This window comes from Diospyros lotus, chromosome 14 (assembly GCF_014633365.1).
Source record: "Diospyros lotus cultivar Yz01 chromosome 14, ASM1463336v1, whole genome shotgun sequence".
NCBI classification, from domain to species: domain Eukaryota; kingdom Viridiplantae; phylum Streptophyta; class Magnoliopsida; order Ericales; family Ebenaceae; genus Diospyros; species Diospyros lotus.
The window spans coordinates 26,929,066-26,937,022 of NC_068351.1; the positions used below are offsets into that span (position 1 = coordinate 26,929,066).

The 7,957-nt window shown below is 31.5% G+C and overlaps 1 non-coding gene across 1 annotated transcript; it reads left to right on the forward strand.

The window, feature by feature from the left end:
- The first annotated feature begins 780 nt into the window (after positions 1-780).
- LOC127791263 (small nucleolar RNA R71) lies at positions 781-887 on the forward strand. The gene has a single exon (XR_008020903.1). It is a non-coding gene; the product is annotated as a small nucleolar RNA R71 (small nucleolar RNA).
- Positions 888-7,957: the final 7,070 nt, after the last annotated feature.

The window sequence follows — 7,957 nt, forward strand, 5'->3', positions numbered from 1 at the left end:
TTCCTCTTTTGTACACTCTTCATCTTTTTCTTTACTTTCAAGTTCTTTTCCACTTCGCAAAGTGATGGCTTTTACATGCTCCCTTGGATTCTTCTCAGTATTGCTAGGCAAGCCTCCTTGTGGTCTTTTCTAAATTGCTTGGGCAAGCTGTCCAATTTGAGTTTCTAAGCTTTGCATTCTTGCCTCTGTACTATTGATAAACTTTGCCATCATATCTTCCAAATTCGACTTCTTCTCTTGTGGAATTTGATGTTGTTGTTGAAAGCCGGGGGCACTCTTTGTTGATTATTACTCCAAGAAAGATTAGGATGGCTCCTCCATCCTGGATTGTAAGTGTTGGAGTAGGGATTAAAATTTGACCCTGTTGCCACCATAAGAAATACAATTAGCTTGTTCAGAAGAACCAGAAGAAAAGGGATTTCCTACTTGACAATCTACACTAGCATGTCCCCCTCGCCCACAAAGCTCACAAGAAAGAAAATGGGGGAAGAAGAAGAAGAAGCATTCATAGCTGAAACCCCTAAATTACCCAAATTCTTATTTAATTCAGCAATTTGAACAGATAAAGCAGTGATAGAATCAACATTATAAATTCCAACTCCCTTTTTATTTGCTCTTTCATTGTCCCATTGATAACTGTTGGCTGCCATCTCTTCCAAAAGTTCATATGCTTCCTCGGGAGTTTTCCTCATAAGGGTACCACCTGCAGTTGCATCTAACATCGAACGAGAAGATTGATTAATGCCACTATAAAAAGTTTGCACTTGCATCCAAACAGGTAGACCATGGTGAGGACATTTCCTAAGCATTTCTTTAAATCTCTCCCACGACTCATACAAGGATTCATTACCAAATTGTGAAAAAGTTGTTATGTCATTCCTTAATTTAGTCGTTTTAGAAGGTGGAAAATATTTAGATAAAAACTTTTGTGCCAAATCATTCCATGTAGTAATAGAACCTGCTGGAAGAGAATTAAGCCATTCTTTTGCTCTATCTTTCAAGGAAAAGGGAAACAACCTAAGTCGAACTGCATCCTCACTAACTCCATTATGCCTAAAAGTATCACATATTTCAAGAAAATTAGCAATATGAGAGTTAGGATCATCATTAGGGCCAGAAAATTGTACACTCATCTGGATTATCTGAATAATTGCAGGCTTGATCTCGAAGTTGTTTGCTTGCACATTGGGCCTTCTAATGCTTGAGGTAGTGCCATCTAGAGTAGGTGTAGCATATGAGCTCAATGTCCTTGGATTATTTTGAGTTTGTTGCTCTTGCTCCATTTCGCTCTTTTTCTCCTTTTTTGCTTTTTCAAAGTTTTTTTCAATTTCTTGATCAATGGGTATCAGTTCTCCACTACTACTACTCCGTGTCATGCACCATGAAACCTACAAAGAAAAAGAAAAATACTAAAAATTAAAAATAAAATTTCTAAAAGATGAAAAAAAAATAATTAAATTAAATTAAAATTGCAAAACCTAAAAGAAAACAAAAAGATGTTCAATCTAAGGCTAACTTATGTAGTTTTGATATGCAATACACTAGTCCTCGGCAACGACGCCAAAAACTTGATGTCTGATTTACGCACAATTAATTCGGGCAAGTGTACCTTAGTCAAATATGCGTATAGTGATAAAAAGATGTCGATCCCACGAGGACTAGATCACAATGCCAAAACGATTCTAAATTAACCTAACTTGAACCAATTAATTAATTGATGAATAAAAAGAAAAATAAATGGAAAACTAGATTCTTTGTGAGAAAAATTAATTAATGAGTGCACTAGGGTTTAGATTTCATTTAATCTGGTTATGTAATTATTTATTCAACCCAATTCAAAATCACAAAATCTTTACAGTATTTTATAATTATTTGCATGTGATGGTGGATTTCCCTCAATTAATTAATAAGCTTTCTCAAGTCATATTAATCCTTTATTAATTCAATTTTACTGTCAGATTTCTGAAAAGATATCAACAAAATATATAAGCATCAAGTTCTTTGGAAACCTCTAATCTCGGAAGGGGATTTGACTCACTAAGCTTCCTCGATTCCACACATGAGCTAATCATCTTTCGATCTCATAGTCAAACATGTGATTTATATTGCCTATTGATCTAATTTATAACAATCCTTTAGCCAGTCATGCATAAATCATTAAATCGTTAAAAGGTGGCCAATCTTTTAAAGCATTAAACGCAACAATATAAATTCCTCACGCAAATAATAATCGGGTTTTGAATCGAACCAAACAAATACTCACATAATTCCAGAATTAAAATCCATCCAAACCCTAGTTAAAATAAATTAACTAGACATTATTAACATAAAAATAAAAACAAAAAATTGAAGAAAGAGAAAAGAATGCTTCCTGTCCAGATCTAAAACAGATCTGGATCGCAATTGGTGAAGGGTGTTGTGCGGCTGTCGGCTACAATCTCTTTGTTTTCCTTTGTGCGCCGCTTCACTTGTTAGCTGTGTCCGCCATTCCACTATGCGTGTCCAGAGGAAATCTCCATTTTTTTACTTTTGCGCCGTGTCCAGAAGCCCTTCCGTTTCTTTCAATCTGCGCCGTTCTCCCAGCCTCCTCACCTTTTACCATGTTCACATATTAATATATATATGTATGACACCGCCCTAGCCAAGCCCAATTCAAGCCACTTCTTTTGATTTGTTTAATAATATATATATATATATAAATATGCACATGGCATTCACGCCACTGCCAATTACTATATATATATATATATATAATATTTAGGTTATTATAATATTATATATAAATAATATAAGATAAAATATAATATATAAAATAATATATATAATATTTAATATACAATTAAATATAATAACTTTAATTATATTATAATATTAGTTATTTAAAATATTTATTTATTTTTTTAATTTATAATATTAATTATAAAATTAACTTTATAATATATATATTTTTTTCTTTTTACGCCCAAATCTTCGAATTTATTTTTTTTGTTGGATTCCTACAAAACAAGATTAAAATAATGTAAAATTCATATAAACACACATTTATGTAGGAAAAAAAAACACAAGGTTAAGATAAAAAATAAATAAAATTATGTATACAATTAAGCCTTATCAGTGTGCTCCTGTATCATCCTTCACGTCAAATGGTAGTTCAAAATATGAGTATACAAATGCATTTTAAGCAATTGGGAGTAACTGGGTGTTTTTGTTGGAAATGTATGCCCTAAAGACATGTTTTGTTTAATTTATGGTAATGATGTTTCTTTTATCGGTTCATGGCACATATATTATTTGCATTTAATTGTTGGAAAAGTGTCCATGCTATTAAGTAAGTGATTCATGTGATGGGTCGTTCTTCACAGTTAGGCATGAATCATGGGTACTTAATAAGCAAGAAAAATATTACTCTTGATCTTTTGATAGAACTGGGCATTCTATCATGATAAGATCATTGTGCAATAGATCCTAATGGAGGATGGCTTGCCTTAGCCAGTAAACAGTCCGTTTACTCTAATTGTACAAGCGCATTTGGAATGCGTAGAGTGAACCTGTGATAGAAGCTAATGATAAAGTACTAATTATCATGGAGCTAGTCTATCACTGCTACTACGTGGACGAGTACTCTAATACTTGAGTATTAGTTGGTGGTCTAGTGAACCTAGAGCTATATTCTTAGATTCATTGTAGGTGAAGTCTATCAAAGATCAATATCCTTTTGAGTTGGGAGTATGGTTTCTAATTAGCTAAGACAGACTAATACAAGATAGTTTCTGTGATTCACCCCCTTGTGATTGTTCAAGAATAATCAAATAATCCAGGGCCCTGGGAACGTGACTTAAGAGTGTGTGCTTCTGGGTAGCTCCCAGTGATAAGCAAGTACATTCGAGTAGTCACGGATTATTGGACTAGTGATCTAAGGATGGTAGAAATCATTTAGAAAGGTGTTAGTACATTACTCCTTTCTAAACGATGGGTGTTACGCAGAGGGGTATTTTCGTCATTACACTAATAGGTCAAAGACATGGCATATGCAAAATTATTCGTGGGGTCAGTGTTACCATATGGTGATAGTTGGAACACTTAGAATGACAAAATATAGCTACTAGGTAGCAGGGATATTTTGATCATTTTAGTAGCCGTGAATAATTTGTCTTTTGGTCCCCGGGGTAGCTCGATGTAACTCATGTATTTTTTAATACATTTGGCTTGTTGGGTGAATTACATTGAGAGAGAATTATTTTATTCAGGATGGTCCATAATTAATTGGGCTAGAATAAAATAATAGTTCATTAGTTTAATTAATTAATTGGCTAACTCATTTAGAAAATTAATTAAATGGACTTGGCCCATTAGGGTTTGGCCCACTAGGGTTTTAACCCTAGGGTTCTCCCTTTATATATCTCTCTTTGGTTGTTTTTCATCTAAGGTCATTTTTTGCTCTTCTTCACCGAAAGAGGGGCCACGAGTTCGAGTCATACTCCGGAAGATCGAAAAAGAGTGCTCTTGAGTTCTAATGCGAAGGAGCCGAAGGATTGCAGGACAGCCGTCGTCTCCACCACGCGAAGAAGCTCCCGCTCATCTGCTCCTATCGCTCCATTCCGTCCGGTAATCCGCCGAAAAAGTAAGTCTCCTAGATTCTAATCAATACGAGGAACGTTTTTTGATTAAAACGCTTCCGTTGCATGCTTTTGTATCCTCGTTCATGATCCTTCAATTTTTATCACAAAATATCGACATTCACCTCAAAAGCCAAATAATGCTTAGAAAATAGTGATTTAAAAAAAAAAAAATCATCCCTATTACTTCTTATGTTTGTAGTAGTGGAGAGAAGTGATTGTAAGAAAGCTATTACATGATTTAATTGTATTAGTTGTAAGGTTGTATGTATTAATTTTGAAGTATGTATGGCATCAAAAATGATGATTTTGCATAATTAATTCTTTCAATTAATACTTTTGAATTTAGAGTTGATATAATAATATAGAGGGTAACCAATTTTGTGATTAATTATGTGTTGATATATTATTAGATTCCATGATTTTGGCCTAGCGTAAAAAAAAAAAAATTTATTTTATTTATTATTTCTTCTTTACTTTGTTTGAGGATAAGCAAAAAGTTAAGTGTAGAGTATTTGATAAGCTTAATTGTATATATATTTTTATTTATTTTTTATCTTAATCTTATGCTATTATTCTTATTTAAAATGTATATTTATATGAATTTTACATTAAGAAATGAATTGAATTCGAAGATTTAGGTGTAAAAAGAAAAAAAAATATTATAAATTAATTTATAAAATTATTTTAAAATTAATATTATATTATATTATATTGTAAATTATAAATTATATTATATTATAAAGTTAAAATGGAAGTTGAATTGGAGACGTGAGGCTGGGCGTATGGAATATATATGTATATATTATTATATTATAAAGCTTGAAATTGAAGTTCAAATTGAGGCCACTTGGGCTAGGGCGGCCCACGCCATATATATATATATATATATATATATATATATAAAAGGGGAGGAATAGAATTGGGATTGGGAAGCGACGCATAGAGTGAAAGGAATAAAAGAGGCTCTGTGCGGCACACAGTGGATAGGATTGGAAGGCAACAGGAATTGGAAAAAGGGAAATGATGCACAGGAAAGACGATTGAATTGAAGAACGCATAACCATATGATCTAGATCTAGATCTGGGCAGGAAGTCCATTTTCTTCTTTTAATTTTTGTTTTATTTTTATTTTAATAATGTTTAGTTAAATTATTTTAATTAGGTTTTAGATGGATTTTAATTTTGAGATTATGTGATTATTTATTTAGTTCGATTCAAAATTCGATTATTATTTACATAAGAATTTTATATTATTGTGCTTAATATTTTAAAAGATTAACCATCTTTTAATGATTTATGCATAATTGATTAAAGATTGTTATAAATTAAATTTATAGGTAATATAAATCACATACTTAACTATGAGATCGAAAGATGATTAGTTCATGTGTGGGAATTGAGAAAATTTAATGAGTCAAATTCTTTTCGAGATTAGAGGTTTTTAAAGAATTTAATGCTTATTTATTTTGTTGATATCTATTTGAAAATCTAACAGTAAATTGAATTAATAAAGAATTAATATAACTTGAGAAATCTTATTAATTAATTGAAAAAAATTTACCATCACATGTAAATACTTATGTATGACACGTACCAATGAAGATTGCTTTAATGCAGCAGCTATAGCATATATATGGCAGCAATGCTGCTGTATACATACATACATGCAGAATGCTATATATACCTACATACATAATATTTTTTACCTACGTCATTTATATTTTTTAAAGAGAAATATTTTAAATAAAAAAATTTAAAACATATATAATATTTAAAATCCCTTTAATCAAACACACACACACACCATCATGTTAACTTTCTCTTTGCTTCAAGTTTTAATTTCACTCACTAATAATAATATTATTATTATTTATTACACGATTGTGGTGTAAAGAATGATACACTTATATATATATATAAGTGATTATTACAATTATATAACTTGTTATTGCAATGGTGAGGCTTTTCTTGAGGGCAAAAGGTGAAGTCTCTCACCTTAAGGATCCCCACACATTGTCTCATGCATGTGAATGGGTAAATCATGATACACAGCAGTCCTCAAAACAGGAGGCACAGTGCATAGTACTCACAAGGAGTCACTCCCACAAGAGGGTAAAACTCCCACATTGCGACTGCTATGAGTCGAACTTGCATCTTTGAGTATAATTCTACTATCCAGGAACCACTGTACTACGCTCGTGGGGGCAATAGTGAGGTTTTTCTTGTTTAATTGTGAGTTGAGTCATGGGCTTAACTTATTTAATTGAATTTTTAAACAAAAATATATAATACATAAGATAAGAGGGAAATTAATTTTACAACATATTTTTTCATAATATAAATAATAAAATAGACAATTATGAATTATTAAAATTATTGATTTGTTACTCTTACTCATTGCTAGCTTAAGGGAAGGCCACTAAAATCTATGTTTAAGGCTCCCAAAAAAGGACGTTCAAAGAATTTTCAAAAGTCAGCCCCACTTGTTACTAAAAAAAAAAAAAAAAAGGAGGTTATTGTTTTTTTTTTTTTTTACTTTTAACTGACAATTAAAAAGAGAGAAATAATTAAAAAAAATTAAAAATAAAAGAATTTTTTTATTAATTTTTAAAAAATTCCTAAATTAATAGTGACCTAAACCTCAACCCCTTGAGTGCCCTGCTCACACTCACTGAAATTATTACATTTTACTTGTACTTTTAGCTTAGATAGATAGATTAATTTAAAAAAGAGATAAGATGGTGATATGAACCATTTTAATCATTTCCAATCTTTAGTAGACTCAAATAAACCATCTGTTTTAAGTGATTTTTTACACTATTTTACTTAAATAAGTTGATAAAAAAACTAAAATATTCTTATATTTTAAACTTAAGATCTAATATATTCAGCTTCACATGCGTCACCAACTATATATATATATATATATAGACACACAAGAGGGAGGGAGGTGTTCGTGACAAAATTATATTCAATCACCTCTCTCTTTGAACCAATACTTAAAAAAATAATTGCAAAATCCTATGCATATATGATGAGCGAGGATTTGATAAACAATTTGATGCTTTTCATTCTACGTAGCGGTGTGTAAAAGTTCGGATAACTTGATCTAATCGATCAATTCAATTCGATTATTCTTGATAAATAATTTGATTCGATTATTAATTTTCTAAAAAATTAGATAATCGATTCGATTCGAATTATAAATAGCCATCAAAATCGAACAACCCCCCCCCCCCCCCCCCCCCCCCCCCCCACACACACACACACACACACACACACAAAGGACTGAATTGACTGAACCGACCCCAAAGACTGAACCGACCGAATCAAACTGT